Below are 19998 nucleotides of genomic sequence, written 5' to 3' on the forward strand. Positions count from 1 at the left end.
TGAGTTACAGTGAGCTACAGTGAGTTACAGTGAGTTACAGTGAGTTACAGTGTGTTACAGTGAGTTACAGTGAGTTACAATGAGTTACAGTGAGTTACAATGAGTTACAGTGAGCTACAGTGAGTTACAGTGAGTTACAGTGAGTTACAGTGAGTTACAGTGTGTTACAGTGAGTTACAGTGAGTTACAATGAGTTACAGTAGTGTGTGTGTGTGGGTTCAGCAGTTGTGAGGTCTTCTTCTACACTGCTGGCTGCAGCTGTGAGTCACTCGGAGTGTGAGGAGGAGGTTGCCAGTTCTCCCCCCACTGCCCCACCCACTTAATCACTGCAGTCTTAGGCTCATCTCGTCCCGTCGTGTCGCTGCTGAACCCCTGACCTCTCAGACTGGAGCAATTTCCAGAGCAATAAACCGTTTCTCTGACAACCAGCGCGGACGGCATCACAATGTGATGATGATGATGATGATGATGATGATGATGATGATGATGCATCTAATCGAGCTCCTGCAAACGAAGAAGATGCATGTATGTGAGGAGCAGCTGCTGCTGGTCAGGACGTCACCACTGGGTCGCAGACTGAATAACGAGCTCCATTTTTCAGCCGTGTGATAATAACGCTTTGAGTTGAGATTCCTCTTTTAGCTGCTGGAAAATTCACCGTGAAGAAAAGTATAAATCAGACATTTAAGTCGGCGGACTCGCCCGTGGGGCCACAATGGAGGGGAGCGGCCTAATGTAAAATAGTTAAAAGCTTATTAGAAGTGCTGAAAGGCAGAGTGATTTCCACTTTGTCTGCGAACACCCCGAGCTCATCCTTTCAAGTGATTGTGAAGGGGCCAATTCAAATCTCTTTGGGCTCCTATGAATGAAGGCTCTTAAAGCCTCTTTATGGGCTGCAAATTCCCCACAGGCCAATGGCCTTTAGCTCCATTACTGATTTACCCTCAGCATTCATCCTCAGCCTTCTGCTGCTATTGTTGGTCAGCACCTGACCACAACAACTTTTAATAATAATATTATTAATGTTAACCAGGTCATCTGTTCTGATTAAGATATGTTTTCAAAGAGAAACGTAAGGAAAGAAACAGTAAACTACTGCACTCCAAACATAGGAATTATTCATGTTTTAACAAATAAAATGTTGTCCCAGGTGTGAAATGAAGATGTTTAATAGTTTCATATAATAATAAACGCTCCAGGACGATGACATCATTGTTGTTTATTGTTTGCATTAATATTAGAGCAGGAAGTAACAGATATATGTGGTGAAATGCTGAGAAAAGTAAGGACTTACACTGCTATCAACTGCCTTTTTGTTGAACAAATAAACAAACAAATAAATACATACATATTAAATTAAAACATATAAATATGTAAATTAAAAAAAGATTTTAAAATAAATAAATAGCTAATCTTTTTTGGTGGATGATGTCATCAGTTGTTGCTGGATGTGTTTATTTAGATTTAAATAAATATCTTTACAGAATTATCATCAATCTTTAAACTATTATATATGATTTGGTTGTGTTTATTATTATAATATGTAAAATATGATCCTTTTCCATGTGTTATTTTAAAATAATCTCCTGCTGATGTCTTTGTATTTTATGTAAAATATTATTTATATCCAGATATTATATTGTGTGTATAATTATGTATCTGATGTATTTAAGTTCATGTTGGGCCAGTGAAAGGATGTTTTTAATTTAGGAAAATCTGGATTGTTCTGATTGTTGGGGTCGTGGCCCACGTGAGGTCACCCTGGGTCGTTTGTGGCCCATGAAGTGAAGTGAGTGACACGCTCAGACGCTCCTTGTTTAGAGGCTGAAAAGTGCGTTTTGGAGGAGTCATGTGATGTCTGGTGGGAGGGTGAAGGGGGTGTGTCCCTGGATAGAAAAGGTGGAGGGCTGGACCCTCTTTTCTTTCTGTCTCTTTTCTTCCTCCTCCTCTCGCACCCATTCAGATAAAGGTTTAGAATAAATGTGTGAGTGCTCCTATTGCTGCTCTACTTAGATTAATTAGACCCTCCTTTAGAGCCCATTGAGACCCCCTCTCTAACGGGGGTCCTGCTCTCAGCTCAAATAAACTTTGGATCCATTTGCATTTGTTTGTGTGGTTTTGGAGTCGAAGCACAAAAGGAAAGCAGGAAAATATTCTTTTAATGGCTTTTTCACTTTTGCTGTTTTTCTTTCACAGCTCACACAGCACAAGAAAGAAATAAGAACTAAAAATTAGATCCAACTCTGACAAACACCAGATTTCACACCATCATCACCATCATCATCATCATCATCATCATCATCATCATCATCATCACCATCATCATCATCATCATCATCATCATCATCATCATCATCATCATCATCATCACGTTTCATAAACACAAGCTTTCATTTATTTAATTTCTATTATACCAATTTTTTAGCTACACACACACACACACACACACACACACACACACACACACACACACACACACACACACACACACACACACACACACACACACACACACACACACACACACACACACACACACAGGCAGGTGTGTGTGTGTGTTTATCTTATTGACTGTGAGATAAAAATGTGCAGCAGCTGCTGAAACTGAGTGTCTTATCACCTCACCTGTGTGTGTTCGCTGTTGAAATAAGCATGTTTTAATATGCACACACACACACACACATACACACACACACACACACACACACACACACACACACACACACACACACACACACACACACACACACACACACACACAGAGGTCGTCTGTGGACATCAGATCTTCATCCTCCTCTTAAGGGAGCGACTAGTCGTGTACGTTTGAACTCAACAGCCTCTTCTTCCTGCTACAGGTCAGAGGTCAGAGGTCAGAGGTCAGAGGTCAGGTACCTGAAGGCAGCACGAGACACCATACAAGTGTTCAGGTGGAACTGAAGCATACGCAGCGACTGTACTGCCTCTATACAATATATATATATATATAGTATATTTTTATTATACTAAATGCTTCAGTTCCAAATCAAACATTAAACATTATTATTATTATTACTTAAAAAAGCAACAATTTATTCTATATTTCTTAGAAAAAAATCTTAAATACAAAGTTAAAAATAAATAAAACAAATCTAATCGGAAAAAATGAAATGAAATAAGATGAAATAACATGTGGTAAATATTATAACACAAATATTCTTAATATTTATTTTATTTTTAAAAATATGTAGCAAAAGTAAATATTTCTCTATATAATAATATTATAAACATAACAATAATGATTTTAATAAAGGTTATTTTGTGTGTGTTTCATTGATAAACCAGTGTGTGACCCACAGGCACTAAAATGTCCTGGAACAAAAGGAGAGCTAAGCCCCGCCCCCAATGCTGCTGGGGGTCAGAGGTCAACCCAACAACTGGCCTCGGTCACGCTTCCATGACCTGCAGCTACTGTTGGAGTAAGTATCGCCTTTCACTCAGAGAAACACTTAGTTACTTTAATAAAGTAACTAATAAAGTAATTTACTTTATTAGTTACTTTAATTATATATATATACTGTATATATATATATATATATATATATATATACTGTATATATATATATATATATAGATAGATAGATTAAAGAATAAATAAAGAATAAAATAAAGACTAAAATAAAGAATAAGATAAATAATAGACTAAATAATAGATTAAAGAATAGATTAAAGATCAGATGAATTGATCAAACCAATAAGAAGATGAAATGCTTGTTAAGAAGACAGGAAGTGATCACTCACTAAACTTATGTTTAGTGAAATATATATATATATATATATATATATATATATATAATATAACGTTCTCCAATCTCGACCACAGTTGCTAAGCGACTAATCAGGGCTATAAACATGTCAAATGATCGAATGGTGTGTTTCCTGCATAAAGCAGTGATATGAAATATTGTCCAAGAACAAACACGTGACTAATGTGTAAAAAGTGATAGACTTCTTTGTTGACCAGAGGTTGTAGCGTATAAGAAATGTGGACCATAGAAAGTGATGTAGACGTGTGAAAAACTTCCCTTTAAAGCGTCCTGATCAGGCTGCTCTGACCTCTGACCTCTGACCTCTGTTGGTGGCGTTGATCTTCAGATGGTTTCTATGAGACTTTGATGAAATAAAAGCACAGTTTAATCTGATATGATGACGTACGCAGCGTTTACTGCTCAACTTTTTAGTTTCAGCCAATCAACCAATCAGAACCAACATTGAAAAACTGTAATAAACTTTGTATTTTACAAATACTTTAAATGAATTAAAGTTTATTAATTGTTTTGGTGAAAGTTATAAATCTGCAGCACATTTGGTTGATTTATTGTGAATTTTTAAAATGTTAAACTTTAGAGACTTGTTGTAGCGCCACCTTTAGGATGATTGGAATGTTTTACAGGTGAGGAAATGTGGGAGGGAATGAAATTATGAGCTAAATCTGAGGATTGTTTGAACAATGCTTCAGAAAGAAAGAAGTATTTTCTCTAGCAGTAGAACGGTTCCATGCTGGGTTAGATCCACTAATTGTTGCTGAGAAACTCACATAGAATAAAAGCCGAGCTCATATGTAACCTGATCCCTGTGTGTTATTATTAGACCAGTTAGAGCGGCTCATTGTGAGTGGGCCCCGCCCCCCAGCTTTAAAAGCCCTCTGTGACTGAGCTGGTCAGGTTCTGTGGTCACCTGGAGCCGGTCCACCCAGCAGGGATCAACCTTTCATCCTTTGTGACTCTGAACAGGAAGGGGAGGGTCTTCCTCATTTTATACTGCAGCTGGTGGAGACACAGGCCACGCCCCCATGTTCAGGATCACGATTACAAGCAGCATCAGATCAGGAAAGCTTCACTTCCGATAACCTCCTTCAGCACGGGATTATCCTTCAATTAAAACTTTATTAGAAATTAAAACATTTATATATATTAGCATATTAGCATAGCTTTATCACTGTTAGCACTGGGACAGCTACTATCGTCATAGAGAAATGTATCCTAGCCCCACCCCTTCACCCTTTAACCCTGCTACATGCTAAGCGCAAAGCTAACAAGCTTGTGGTGCAGTTCCATGAGCTAACCAGTTACAGTAACTAGTTACTGTAAACCTCCTTCCAGAAGGGAGAGATTGGAACAGTTTATGACCGGGGTGGGAGGGGTCAGCCACAATCTTTCCTGCACGCCTCAAAATCCTGGAGGGGTTCAGGTCCTGGAGGGAGGACAGCTGATGTTCAGCTCCACTTGAGGTCCTGAGTGATGATGGTCCCCAGGAAGCAGAAGTTCTCCACAGAGCTCACTGTAGAGTCTCCCAGGGTGAGGGGGGTGAGGGGGGCTGGGTTCTTCCTGAAGTCTGCTATCATCTCCACTGTCTTTAAAGCATTGAGCTCCAGGTTGTTCTGGCTGCACCAGGACACCAGCCGGTCTGTCTCCACCTGTAGTCAGACTCGTCTCCATCAGAGATGAGACGATGATGGTCGTGTCGTCTGCAAACTTCAGGAGTTTGACCGACTGGTGAGAGGAGGTGCAGCTGTTGGTGTACAGGGAGAAGATCAGAGGAGAAAGAACACAGCCCTGAGGAGATCCAGTGCTGATGGTCCTGGAGCAGAGATGGTTTTTCCCAGCTTCACGTGCTGCTTCCTGTCAGACAGGAAGTCTGTGATCCACTTGCAGGTGGAGTCTGGCACGTTCAGCTGGGAAAGCTTGTCCTGAAGGAGAGCTGGGATTATAGTGTTGCTATGGTGGTGCTATGGTGGAGCTATAGTGGAGCTATAGTGGTGCTATGGTGTAGCTATGGTGGTGCTATAGTGGTGCTATGGTGGAGCTATAGTGGTGCTATGGTGTAGCTATGGTGGTGCTATGGTGTAGCTATAGTGGAGCTATGATGGTACTATGGTGTAGCTATGGTGGTGCTATAGTGGTGCTATGGTGGAGCTATAGTGGTGCTATGGTGGAGCTATAGTGGAGCTATGATGGTACTATGGTGTAGCTATGGTGGAGCTATAGTGGTGCTATGGTGTAGCTATGGTGGTGCTATGGTGTAGCTATGGTGGAGCTATAGTGGAGCTATGGTGTAGCTATGGTGGTGCTATGATCGTGCTATGGTGGAGCTATAGTGGAGCTATGGTGTAGCTATGATCGTGCTATGGTGGAGCTATAGTGGTGCTATGGTGTAGCTATGGTGTAGCTATGATGGTGCTATGGTATAGCTATGATGGTGCTATAGTGGAGCTATGGTGTAGCTATGATCGTGCTATGGTATAGCTATGATGGTGCTATGGTGTAGCTATGGTGGTGCTATGGTGTAGCTATAGTGGTGCTATGGTGGTGCTATGGTGTTGCTATGGTGGAGCTATGGTGTAGCTATGGTGTAGCTATGGTGGAGCTATGGTGGAGCTATGGTGGTGCTATGGTGGTGCTATGATGATGCTATAGTGGTGCTATGGTGGAGCTATGGTGGAGCAATGGTGGAGCTATAGTGGTGCTATGGTGTAGCTATGGTGGAGCTATGGTGGAGCTATGGTGGAGCTATGGTGGAGCTATGGTGGAGCTATGATGATGCTATAGTGGTGCTATGGTGGTGCTATGATGGAGCTATGGTGTAGCTATGGTGGTGCTATAGTGGTGCTATGGTGTAGCTATGGTGGAGCTATGGTGGTGCTATGGTGGTGCTATAGTGGTGCTATAGTGGTGCTATGGTGTAGCTATGGTGTAGCTATGGTGGAGCTATGGTGGTGCTATGATGATGCTATAGTGGTGTTATAGTGGTGTTTTAGTGGTGTTATGGTGGAGCTGATGTAGCTTAGATGTTAGCAGGAGGTCTACTCAGTGAGGACCTCCTTCTCCCCAGCGTCCTAGAGCCTTGGATTAAAAGCTTCTCGGTGAGGAGTTAACGCAGCGACCCCCTCCTTCACTGTGATTGGCTGAGCTGTGGCGTGGAGTGCTGCTCTTTATCCACTGATCAGTGAAGTGTGATGTCAGCAGGAGGCGCCGCCGCTCATTGTGTCAGACACTTTTTTTTATTGGATAAGTGGAGCGGCTTCCTTTGTGCCTTTGAGCCTGAGGTGGCTGTTAATCACCAACCCTCTGAGCTGCTCTTTGTATGTGTCCACCTCGCACGCACGCACGCACACACACACACACACACACACACACACACACACACACACACACACACACACACACACACACACACACACACACACACACACACACACACACACACACACACACGCACACACACACACACACACACACACACACACACACATACACACACACGGCTAACAAAAGGCGGAGTTTCAGAGGACGCCGGCACCACGGGGAGGTCCATTACGTACAAGCCCCTCCCATCAATCCTCACTACATTTAACTTTTATTTTTTTATTCATTTATACGATAAAACACATCAGAAACTTTCAACTAAAGTCATTATGTTTGAATGAAAGAGGTTTGTTACAGCAATAGAGATCTATCACTAATAATCACTAATAATCAGTATTTATTATTAATAAATGTATAATAATAATAATAATGTATTGGATTTTATATAGTGCTGTATCATAGATTCACTAATATCTGAAATAAAGGGAAGTAAACCAGTTCCTAAATCATTTGGTGACGCATTCACTAAGATTGCAGCAATGATTAGTGCACATGCAGAAGTGGTGCAAACCGCCATATTTAAATGAGCTTTTGTACGTGTTATGTTGAACATGGAGTGTGAAGGGGAGCAAGGAAGCAAAAAAATAATTATTTGAAGCAGCAAAATTGGAGGTGTTAGTAAAGGAAGCTAATAAAAAATGGATAAATTACAGCAAAGACATAGATAGATAGATAGATTCTTTATTTATCCTGCAGTGGGGATAAATGCGTGGATGTGAGTGAAGGGGGTGCATGCACACGACTGATGAGATCTATCACTAATAATCTATATTATAGAGATCTACAGTATGTCCTGGAGAACGAGGAAAATCAGGTCAAAGATATCCTGATGACTTTTATTTGTGAACAAAATGGCGTCTCGTCTCGTCTCAATGACCATCAGGTTGTTGTTGTTTCGACTCCTAAATGCTTTATGACCACTTTATTTTATTGATTTATTTTTGTTTTAGAGTAAAAGTAGACATGTATAACAGTGGATAACTTTAATCTCCCTCTAATGTTACTGGACTAACCCTTTAGTGTTATAGATATACTGTACATACTTCATGTTTCTGAGGTTTTACTGTAACATTCTATATGAATGAACAATTATTCATTTATTTATCATCACTGTGTGTGTTTATAAATGCTGTGAGCAGCTCATGTTAATGATCTGTTTTAGATTTTCTGTGAAATGGCTCGTGATTGGCCCAAGTGTTTCTGTAGTATCTTCACTGAGAAAAGGGGAGGAGCTACAGGACTTGTTGCTACGCATTTTCACACAGAAACAAGAGAGGAAAGGTGAGCGAAACGAATAAAAGAAAAGTTTGGACATTTTAATGTGATTGAGCAATATTTGACGTGGTGCACGCTTCACAAACCGACCAATGAGAGCCGTCCATCCATCAGAGACCACAACAAGAGCTTTTACATTGGATTATTTATTATTGCACAACCATTATGAGAAGTACACAAATAAAATGTATGATTGCTTATTATATAGTAATGATTATCACATGTAAAAATATTGAGTAGCTGTTAGATTTTATAATTACCAGACATTTCCAACCATGGCATATAGCAGGAAACGTCTCTGTAATCTAATCTAATCTAATCTAATCTAATCTAATCTAATCTAATCTAATCTAATCTAATCTTCCGCTGATTAGATTAATTCTTTGTGCTTTTCTCTGAACCAAACATTGTCTGTTACGCTTTAACTCAATCTTTACAGACACATTCCTGATGAGATTTAGATATCAAGGAAGTTTTAAAAAGCTTGTTAAGTGCTATTCAGCAGCGCTGAAAGGGGCAGCCATTGATGGAGCCCAAATGAGAGAGTAAAGAGGGGCCCAGCGGGGGTCCCTGAGGGTTTGTGAGGGTCCGTAAGGAGGCCAAACATCGTCTCAGAGGTTCTTCCCCAGCTGGCAGCGCCCAGGCCGTGGGCTCTGGCTTTCACTCACGGACAAAACATTTCTAATTGAGAACAAACTGTCAGTGAAAGAGAGGAGAGCGTGACCGCAAAGCCCCCCCCCCCCGGTCCCCCAGCCAGTGCCATGAACCAACGGGCCGTGAGGAAAAGACGAGCAACGGCCCGACACAAAGACCTTTACTAGCACGGTTTAGACTCCGCCCACTGATAGGTGAGAAGAAGAGGGCGGGGCCTCGTCTAATGGGAACCCTGCAGTAATCAGATACTGATTCAATCAACCATGCACCTATGATCAATAATCTGATTTTAACTTGTTTTCTGTCAAATAAACTAGTGTAATTTTACCAATTGTTCCATAATTAATCAATAATCACACTATAAATGTTTAGTTTGATATGATCAATACTTTATGAGATATGGACATTTTAGTGGGGGGAGGGGGGTGTGTCCTTATTTATAATATGTCTGTAACTCCATCACATATGAAGGTAAATATGGTATAGTAATAAGCTCCTCCCACTCTCTCAGAATATAGAAATAGATCTGCTATACATCCTATCTGGTGGACATGTCAGCTCCTCTAAATAGTCACTAAGTCAGTGTGTGTTTGGGTCTGGAACATGTTTGGGTCTGGAACATGTTCAGTAAACTACTTAGCATATGTCTCAGCTCCCTGTCATGTGATCAGCTTAGAGCTATGAACATAGACTGTTCACATCACTAATGATTAGTCACAGATATACATTGGTTCTAGACTCACACACTCTGGAAATATGAACATGTACTTTATTTATTATTACTGGTTCATAACTGTATGTGTGAATGTAATAATAATCAGATCTGTGTAATTTATAGTATAAATGTTACTGTTTACTGGGATATAAAACTTTTTTTCTTTATACGACTTCTTCATTTTTATTTTAGACCCAGACTTGGGATTATTTCACCACTGGTGAATATTAAAATACTTTACATGAGGTTTTTGTAGCTTAGTTCTGTGTCATTTTTTATTGATTATAATGTTGAGTCTGATGACTTTTATTTTGAAGAGGTTTTGGCTCTGAGACCTGAGGAAGTACCAACATGTACACCGTACCACTGCACACACTAGAACAGTGGTTCCCAAACTTTTTGCAGTCACGTAACCATTCAGACAATTAATCTTAAGTACCCAGTATCTGACTATGTGTCGAAGTGTCCTTGAGCAAGACACTGAACCCTAAGTTGCTCCCAGTGGTCGACTAGTGCCTTGCATGTCAGTCCTGTCCCACTGGTGTGTGAATGTGAGAGTGATTGTGTGAATGAGCTGATATGTAAAGTTTTGAGACTGTTTCAGTGGTGATAAAGCTCTATATAAAATCAAGTCCATTTACCAAAATTTTTTGAACGCTGGGCTTGTAATCGGAGGGTTGCCGGTTCAAGCCTCACCTGGGCCGTCACTGTGGGTTGTTGAGCAAGTCCCTTAACCCCGAACTGCTCCCCAGGCGCCGCAAAATGTCTGCCCACTGTTCCTCAGGGATGGGTTAAATACAGAGGACAAATTCCATTAATGTAGTAACATTACATGGCCAATTAAAGGCGAAAGCCCTGATTTAATCTTTAATCTTAATCTTAAACCATGCATCCCCTACTCTTACACACTCAAAAACATGATACAGTAATGTCATATACAGTGTAGCCGGCCCTACAGTGAAATGTGTACCTGAATTTTACCTATCCTGTTGAGGAATAATATCTAATAAAAAATAATAATAATCTGTAAATACACGAGAAAATAACTTATTCAGAATTATAACTTTTCGATTTATTTACATTTTTAGCCAACTGGCATTGAAACAATGCTCTCGTTTTATAAAAAAAAAAACAGATATTTGTATTTATTCAACATATAACAGTTATGCTAAATATTTATCATCATGAAATTGTAAAATGCAACTTTAATGGGAAGGATGAGGCTGAGGTGATGAAAACAACTTAGTTTCTACAGCTCAGGAACCCTTGTTAACAGGGTTAGGGTTAATTATTACTATTTAAAAGGTTACCTCATTCAGATGTAGCCAAATTATATGTTCATAACAGGAACTATGCAGAATAATAAAATAATATTTATAAACTTGTAAATATGCAGTAGGAAGTAGTTGCCGGTAAATAAAACCATATTAAACTGTGTAAAACAATAACCAGGAATAAATATTTGCTCCCTGGTAAAGATAGTAGCTCTAATAACTGGTACAGTGATAAACTTGGTGATATTAGTCTGTGCAGCAGTACGAGGCAGAATTTACTCTGTCTCTGAAATGTTTCAGGATGTTTCTGGTGTTGTGCCAAAATTTGTGACCCGAAAAAATCTGTGACCGGAGGTGGCGACAGTTCCAACCCCTGCTGCTTCTCTGCGGACATTGACCCCCCCTTAAACACGTTTGTAATTCTTCTCCAGTCTGCATTTACTTCGCCCACCAGAGCATCATGTTTAAGGGGCAGTACATAGCTCCTTAATAGCTACGAAGAGGTTTAGGACTTTTCTTCTCTACCACCAAGAAGCTGCAGCAGTCACAGATTTTTTCGGGTCACAGACTTTGGCACAACACCGGCTTCGGTGAAGGAAGTCTAAACGCCTGGCTCTGAGGAAGCCTTTTTATCCAGGTACCCCCTGTGACAATTTGCGTACCCCACTTTGGGAACCTAGGCTCTAGAACATCAACAACACACTGTAACACAACAAAAACAAAAACACATAAAATGACACTAAAAAGTTTCAGAAAATTGAAACAGTTCCAAACTTTTCTTCTCCCTCGCCTGAAAAGATACTAATAAATAATAATGTTTGTGAGAAATATGAATCAGACGCTGCTCAGACTTGGAGAAGATGTTTTTCATCAGCTGTGTTTAGGGGCATTTGTAGAGGATTTGGTCGTATTTGAACGTTAGTTTCATTATTCAGCTGTTCAGTCTACCTGTAGAAACCTGTAAATGTGTTTTAATGAACATGGTGTCTGTGACGCTTACAAATCTTGCGGTTCTTTGTCAAGCTTCTTCATCTTCTTCTTCTTCCTCATGCTTCACCGCCGCCGCCGTCGTGCTAGGCGTGGAGATGAAAAGCAGCTCTACCACCAACAGAGCTGAATGGTCATTGTGCAACACACAAAAGAGGAAACACAACACTCACACGTCTCAATGGTTGAGTTTGAGGTTCCGACAAAGGCGTGAAAACAGTGAAGAGAAACAGCTCTCCAGTCTGAGGGACTCATCTCCTCAACACGCCATCAATCACGCCATCATTTACATGTTCACTGTGGAGCATCAGTCACCTCTGACCTGTTTATCATACCTGACCCCCCTCTAGGGTCCCTAACCCTGACCTAGACCAGGACAGTCCTGGACTCATTCCAACGTTTCGGATCCATTTGCTCTTCTTTAAAGATCTTTAACTCATCAGTCGATATCATGTCCAAATAGAAACGTTTTGATCAGATCCTGGTTGTTTCCTTGAGGTGCACAGGTCCCCAGGGGCCAGGAGCCCCCAAGGGACCCAACTCTGAGTCAGAGGCTTCTTCTTCATGATCCCTGATAAGCTTGAAAATAAAAGTAGGAAAAAGAACAGAATGAAGAGTATTTACACTGTGTGATGGAATGATGACAGATAAAGAAACTGACTGGAAATGACCCAACGACATTAAGGGAATGATCCACATGGGACACAAAAAATGAAGGAGGAGAAACTGTTTGAAGATGAAGGTGAGGCTTAAACTTCATCAGTGAGCAGGAGTTCATCTACAGTTTGTTACAACCAGCCTGACAGAGGATTGAACCCTGGTCACGTTAATGTCATGTGTAGATGAAGAGAATCAAGATGAGCAATGACTAGAGCATCAAACCACCAAATCACAGACAGAAAAGTTGTAAACCAGACATGAGTAACAGACTAAAGTTGTGTTCACACCAAACAAAAAAATCAATGGATATGAATCATTGTCAATCAACCTCCATTCAAGAGACGCAACTCGTTCGATTCCAGAAGTCATTAAAAGTGGAAAATGTTACTTTTCCAGTGACTTCTAGTGACACTGTGTCTCATCCAATCAGTGATGAGTTTCTACTGACATCGTCACTGTGGGTAGAGCTGAGGCTGCACTGAGAGGACTGTACACTTCCTCTACTTACCAAATGAAAGTGGAAAACTTATTGAATAAACCTTTTAAATTATAGGTATATTGTGAGTGAACTAATCCTTTAATAACTCTATAAGTTGATCATTTAAACTGTAAGCGATATGTAATTACAGAATCTCTCCTGGTCTTGGTCACACTACCCTAAACAGGCCAGATACCATTATACACTAATAATATTTACCAAGACCTCTTCTCAGAGACTCTGTCATTGTTATGCTTAGCGCTATCAGCAACATACAAAACCCTGAGAGCAGAACAACTACAGATTTATTGGGACACACACACACACACACACGGAAACTTCTGAATCCCAGACCGGTCTGCCTCAAAACCCTTTGACCAAATAAACCCTGCGTCCACATCTGACCTTTAACCCTACAACTCAACTCTGTCTCATTTCATTCAAAACCACCACAACAGTAAGTAGAGCTGTCTATGATAAGTGCTGTAAACGTAGGACTGGAGAAGAAGTAAACATAGCATTAGATCAATACTGACAGGGATCATCACTGATCAGAGTTATCAGCAACAGAGCCTAAGCTCCGCCCACTCTTTGATCAGTGTTCACAGGCATGTTGAAGTTCATTCTGTGAATTAGACACTGAACTTTGAGATTAGGAAGATTGGAGGAGAATCTAAATTAGCTCCTGTGTGTGTGTGTGTGTGTGTGTGTGTGTGTGTGTGTGTGTGTGTGTGTGTGTGTGTGTGTGTGTGTGTGTGTGTTTGACCAATGATGGAGCAGGAAAGAAGCAGTGATTATTCCTCCCATCTGTCCTCATTTCTCCTCCTTCTGCCTCTCTCACACTGAGCTTGTGTGTGTGTGTGTGTGTGTGTGTGGGGGGGGGGGGTCGTCTGTGGGGGGCCCTGCCTCAGCAGGCCCCGCCCCCCATGGCCCCCGATTGTGTCTCAGGACTGCAAAGCACTTTTCTATAGTTTTTTGATTGGCTTTCAATCCCTGCCACACAGACAGAGGTGTGTGTGTGTGTGTGTGTGTGTGTGTGTGTGTGTGCGCGTGTGTGTGTGTGTGTGTGAGTGTGCGTGTGTGTGTGTGTGTGTGTGTGTGTGTGTGTGTGTGTGTGTGTGTGTGTGTGTGTGTGTGTGTGTGTGGGTGTGTGTGTGTGTGTGTGTGGGGGGGGGGGGGGGGGGGGTAAAGGTGATTTTTCAGGGGAGGAAAGTAAAAACTGGGACAGATGGAGCTGATTGTTGCTCTACACGCAAATTAAGGAGCGAGGCATCTGCACACACACACACACACACACACACACACACACACACACACACACACACACACACACACACACACACACACACTTGTTGACATCATTCATGATCATCATCCCTATTTTATTTCCCACAGAAACAACAGGTTCCTGCTCTCTGATTGGCTAACAGGACACACAAAATCTGCAGTTAAACTTTCTTTTCTCTCAAAACACGGGATGGAAAACTAAAGCCCAGTCTACGCTAGCACCTCAATGCTAACATGTAGCAGCTAGCACCTCAATGCTAACATGTAGCAGCTAGCACCTCAATGCTAACATGTAGCAGCTAGCACCTCAATGCTAACATGTAGCAGCTAGCACCTCAATGCTAACATGTAGCAGCTAGCACCTCAATGCTAACATGTAGTAGCTAGCACCTCGCACCTCAATGCTAACATGTAGCAGCTAGCACCTCAATGCTAACATATAGCAGATAGCACCTCAATGCTAACATGTAGCAGCTAGCACATCAATGTTAACATATAGCAGCTAGCACCTCAATGCTAACATGTAGCAGCTAACAGCTAGCACCTCAATGCTAACATGTAGCAGCTAGCACTTCAATGCTAACATATAGCAGATAGCACCTCAATGTTAACATGTAGCAGCTAGCACCTCAATGCTAACATATAGCAGCTAACATGTAGCAGCTAGCACCTCGCACCTCAATGCCAACATGTAGCAGCTAGCACCTCAATGCTAACACATAGCGGATAGCACCTCAATGCTAACATGTCGCAGCTAGCACCTCAATGCTAACATATAGCAGCTAGCACCTCAATGCTAACATATAGCAGCTAGCACCTCGCACCTCAATGCTAACATGTAGCAGCTAACACCTCAATACTAACATGTAACAGCTAACACCTCAATGCTAACTTGTGGCAGCTAGCATCAATGCTAACATGTAACAGCTAACACCTCAATGCTAACATGTAGCAGCTAGCACCTCAATGCTAACATGTAGCAGCTAGCACCTCAATGCTAACATGTAGTAGCTAGCACCTCGCACCTCAATGCTAACATGTAGCAGCTAGCACCTCAATGCTAACATATAGCAGATAGCACCTCAATGCTAACATGTAGCAGCTAGCACATCAATGTTAACATATAGCAGCTAGCACCTCAATGCTAACATGTAGCAGCTAACAGCTAGCACCTCAATGCTAACATGTAGCAGCTAGCACTTCAATGCTAACATATAGCAGATAGCACCTCAATGTTAACATGTAGCAGCTAGCACCTAAATGCTAACATATAGCAGCTAACATGTAGCAGCTAGCACCTCGCACCTCAATGCCAACATGTAGCAGCTAGCACCTCAATGCTAACACATAGCGGATAGCACCTCAATGCTAACATGTCGCAGCTAGCACCTCAATGCTAACATATAGCAGCTAGCACCTCAATGCTAACATATAGCAGCTAGCACCTCGCACCTCAATGCTAACATGTAGCAGCTAACACCTCAATACTAACATGTAACAGCTAACACCTCAATGCTAACTTGTGGCAGCTAGCATCAATGCTAACATGTAACAGCTAACATCTCAATGCTAACATGTAGCAGCTAGCACCTCAATGCTAACATATAGCAGCTAGCACCTCGCACCTCAATGCTAACATGTAGCAGCTAACACCTCAATACTAACATGTAGCAGCTAACACCTCAATGCTAACATGTAACAGCTAACACCTCAATGCTAACATGTGGCAGCTAACACCTCAATGCTAACATGTAACAGCTAGCACATCAATGCTAACATATAGCAGCTAGCATCAATGCTAACATGTAACAGCTAACATCTCAATGCTAACATCTCAATGCTAACATGTAGCAGCTAGCACCTCAATGCTAACATGTAGCAGCTAACATCTCAATGCTAACATGTGGCAGCTAACATCTCAATGCTAACATGTAACAGCTAACACCTCAAGGCTAACATGTAGTAGCTAACACCTCAATGCTAACATGTAGCAGCTAGCAGGGACAATGGTCCTAGTAGAGCAGACAGTGTCTCCAATCCACACTGACACTCAGACAGGGTTCAGAACCAATAATAAATCCATGAGTGACAAATGAACAAAGTCAGTGATAAATGATTGTAGTGACAGTTTATTATTATTATTATTATTATTATTATTATTATTATTAGTCGACCACTCTGTGGTAGAGGATGTGGGCGGGGCTAGTAGCGCTGCTACAAATAGCATCGTCTGACCAAACTTATCAACTGTTATGTAGAAAAACTATTTCAGACTAAATTCATCATCTTCATCAGTTGTTCTGTTTATTTCATGATATTTACAGATATTATAAATATTTTACATTGTTTAGTTTATATTTCTCTGGAATGTTCTGGACTAAGTCATGTTTTTATTTATTATTACACATTATGTTAGCACTCAGTGATGGAAATAATAAACACTACTTAGTTGTTTATGATCATTTATTGTTTTCATTGATTCAGTCATATATTAAAATACAATTAAACTGGAAAATGTTGCTTCTCGTGTCAAATATTGTTAAGATATCAATTTACATTAATGAATTACAAAGTCTGATTTATTTAATCCAGATCCACGAGTTATTCTATATAAAGTGTTAATATATAAATTGAGCTCTGTGCTGATGGAGTAGAGCAGCTCCTCCTCTCTACAGGTCACAGGTCTGTCTATAATCTTTGTGTCTGAGCACGTTTGGTTTTGTTGGAGTCGAGGCCTCGTGTGACAAAGCAGGTCATCAGTGGGATTATAGAGCGGGGGGGTGGGGGTGGGGGGGGGGGGGGGGGTGATCCATCAGCTGCAGTGAATGAATTAATGAATGTGAGATTAAGATAAAGTTTAACCTCTATCAGTGTTTAGTCACACACACACACACACACACACACACTATTAAAGTCGTTAGGTGTAGTGGCAGGTGTGGCATGAGTGAAGCTGTAGTGATCAGGTGACCTTCACTATTGATCATTGTCTGCGTAACATGTAAACACTTAGAAATAATTGTTAGGAGCTTCTGGTGAATGTAGAAGACGTGTCAGTGTCGCTCTCCCGTATTTTTTTTACTTTTCAAAGTTTTTTTTTTCACTCCTTCAACGCAAAGAACACGTCAGTTTGTAGCCCTGCTTTATATAACAGAGTAAAGTAATAATGTCGAAAACTACAAAGCCTGAGAAAGCCGACAGCGAGTCAACAACAGCCTGTAACAGTCCATGTCTGGATATAGCTAGCCTGCTGGAGGAGCAACGTGCTAGCATTTCGGCTGACAACAAAAAGAACTTGACGGTCCTCGAGGAACAACTGCAGAAGATCCAGACAACAATATGCTAGCCCGGCCACCGCATTACTTTGGAATCGGCTGCCAACACGCAAAACCAGCAGATACAGGTGCTGGAGGAGCGCTGAGGAACGCTGTGCAGAGCTAGCGGCTAACAACAACAAGCTAGCTGCTAAGACGACAGACTTGGAGAGCCAAAGCTGCAGACACAATATCCATGTTATTGGACTCCCCAAATCCATTGAGGGCCCCCAGCCCACTGAGTACTTCTATGGGCTCCTGGTGGAACTGTTTGGAGACGAGGTACTACGGGACCCCCCTGAGGTAGACCGCGCACATCGCTCGCTAGCCGCTAAACCGTAGCCTGGCGCGAGATAGGCCCGCAAGACGAGAGGGAGTCTGCAGTACCAGGGTACGGTGGTGCAGATCTTCGAGGACTACACGCTGACGGTGATGGAGCAACGTTCCAAATACAGAGAGGTCATGGCTAAGCTATACAACTTAGGCCTCAAGCCTGGGTTATTATTTCCAGCTCAGCTGCACATAACTCTTGAAAGAGGAGCCAGAAAGAAGTTCACTTCAGTTGAAGAAGCCGCGGCCTTCACAACAAGCTAGCACCAACCACCGACAGAAGGCTCGCCTGGCTTAGCTTAGTCTAGCATCCTGGCCTGGCAACTATCATAACATTGTTGTTGTTTTTTTATATACAGGGTGTTAATACGTAAAGCACATTGACCTCATATACTCCGTGACCCGTCTTCATTTTCAGAGACTTTATAATATGTTGTGCCTCCTTTAACCCTGCTCCACACCATGGGTCCTGACAGGGTTTTATACAGTTAAATAATAACAGTTGCTGGAGGTAAATTCAGGGTATTTTTTTTATTTATTTTACCTTTATTTTTTTCTTTTCTTATTTATTTATATTTATTTACTTATTTCAATTTCTTGAGGAGGGAAAGAAACAATTCCTATTTTGGAGGCGTCTTTCATTTTCCCCCTTTTCTTTTCTTTCCTTCTCCATAAAATGTTTCAGGATTACTTTCTCTGAATATGTCTTTATCCTGTTATTATTTATCTATTTTACCTATTTTATCTATTTTATATATTTATATATATATATATATATATATATATATATATTGCCAACCAGACTCCCTTTGTTTTCACCATCAACTATGAAGATCATCAGTAAAACCGATGATCTTTACCTTCTGTGGAAACTGATGAGCCGTCAAAACGCTTTACTAGTGTTGTAGTAGTCCAGACCGGTCTTGGTCTCGAGACCAAATTTTAAAGATCTCAGTCTCGTCTCAGACTCAGGATTTTCTCTCAAGGCCGTTCGAGACCAGCACTAAATCCTTTTTTATAATGTGATAATAACACAGAGAAGAACAGGATAAAAACAATCTTTTATTCATTCTTTAATCCACCCTGTTATAATGACCACAACCTTCCTTAATGTGACTGAGTGACGTGTGTGACACACTCGTGTGTGCGTGTGTGTGTGTGTGTGTGTGTGTGTGTGTGTGTGTGTGTGTGTGCTGGCACGTCGCCTTAGCCAATCATAATCTCTCACCTTGTTTTTAACCCGCCTCCTCACAACAGTCGATTCAGAAGCCGGGGAAGCTTTCTGATAACATTTTATTTAATCAATGAACGCATTTAACGTTCAGTAACGATAACGGCGTTGTAACGGCGTAAAAAGTGATTAGTTAGATTACATCGTTACTGAAAAACAAACGCCGTTATTTTAAACGTCGTTATTCCAAACACTGGTGTTTAATAAGTCTGTGTGTCTGTGTGAAAGTCTGCATGTTTATACCTTTGTCCATCCATGTCTTTTTTTTTTTCCCTCTTGTCTGCACATGATGTCAAAGGTCAACACTACCAGAAGTGTAATCATTATGACACAGTAATGCATGTTTTGTTATTGCAATAAAATAAAATGATTTATTTTATTGCTTAATTTTGACCATCACCAGCCCTCCATAAGGAAGGGTAAGAAAGCTTTTATTATAGGGAGAATATAAAAAGGGAGAGCAGTGTTACACCTAAGTAGAGGGGGAGGGGGAAGGGGAAAGGGAGCAGGGAGGAGAGTGTGGAGAAAGTGTGGAGAGAACAGGTTGTTTTACAGTGAGGGTGAGATGTGAAGTTGTATAATATATTGTGCTTATTATGTTGTGTAATCCAGCCA

The sequence above is a fragment of the Gouania willdenowi genome, chromosome 10 (assembly GCF_900634775.1).
Source record: "Gouania willdenowi chromosome 10, fGouWil2.1, whole genome shotgun sequence".
NCBI lineage: Eukaryota > Metazoa > Chordata > Actinopteri > Blenniiformes > Gobiesocidae > Gouania > Gouania willdenowi.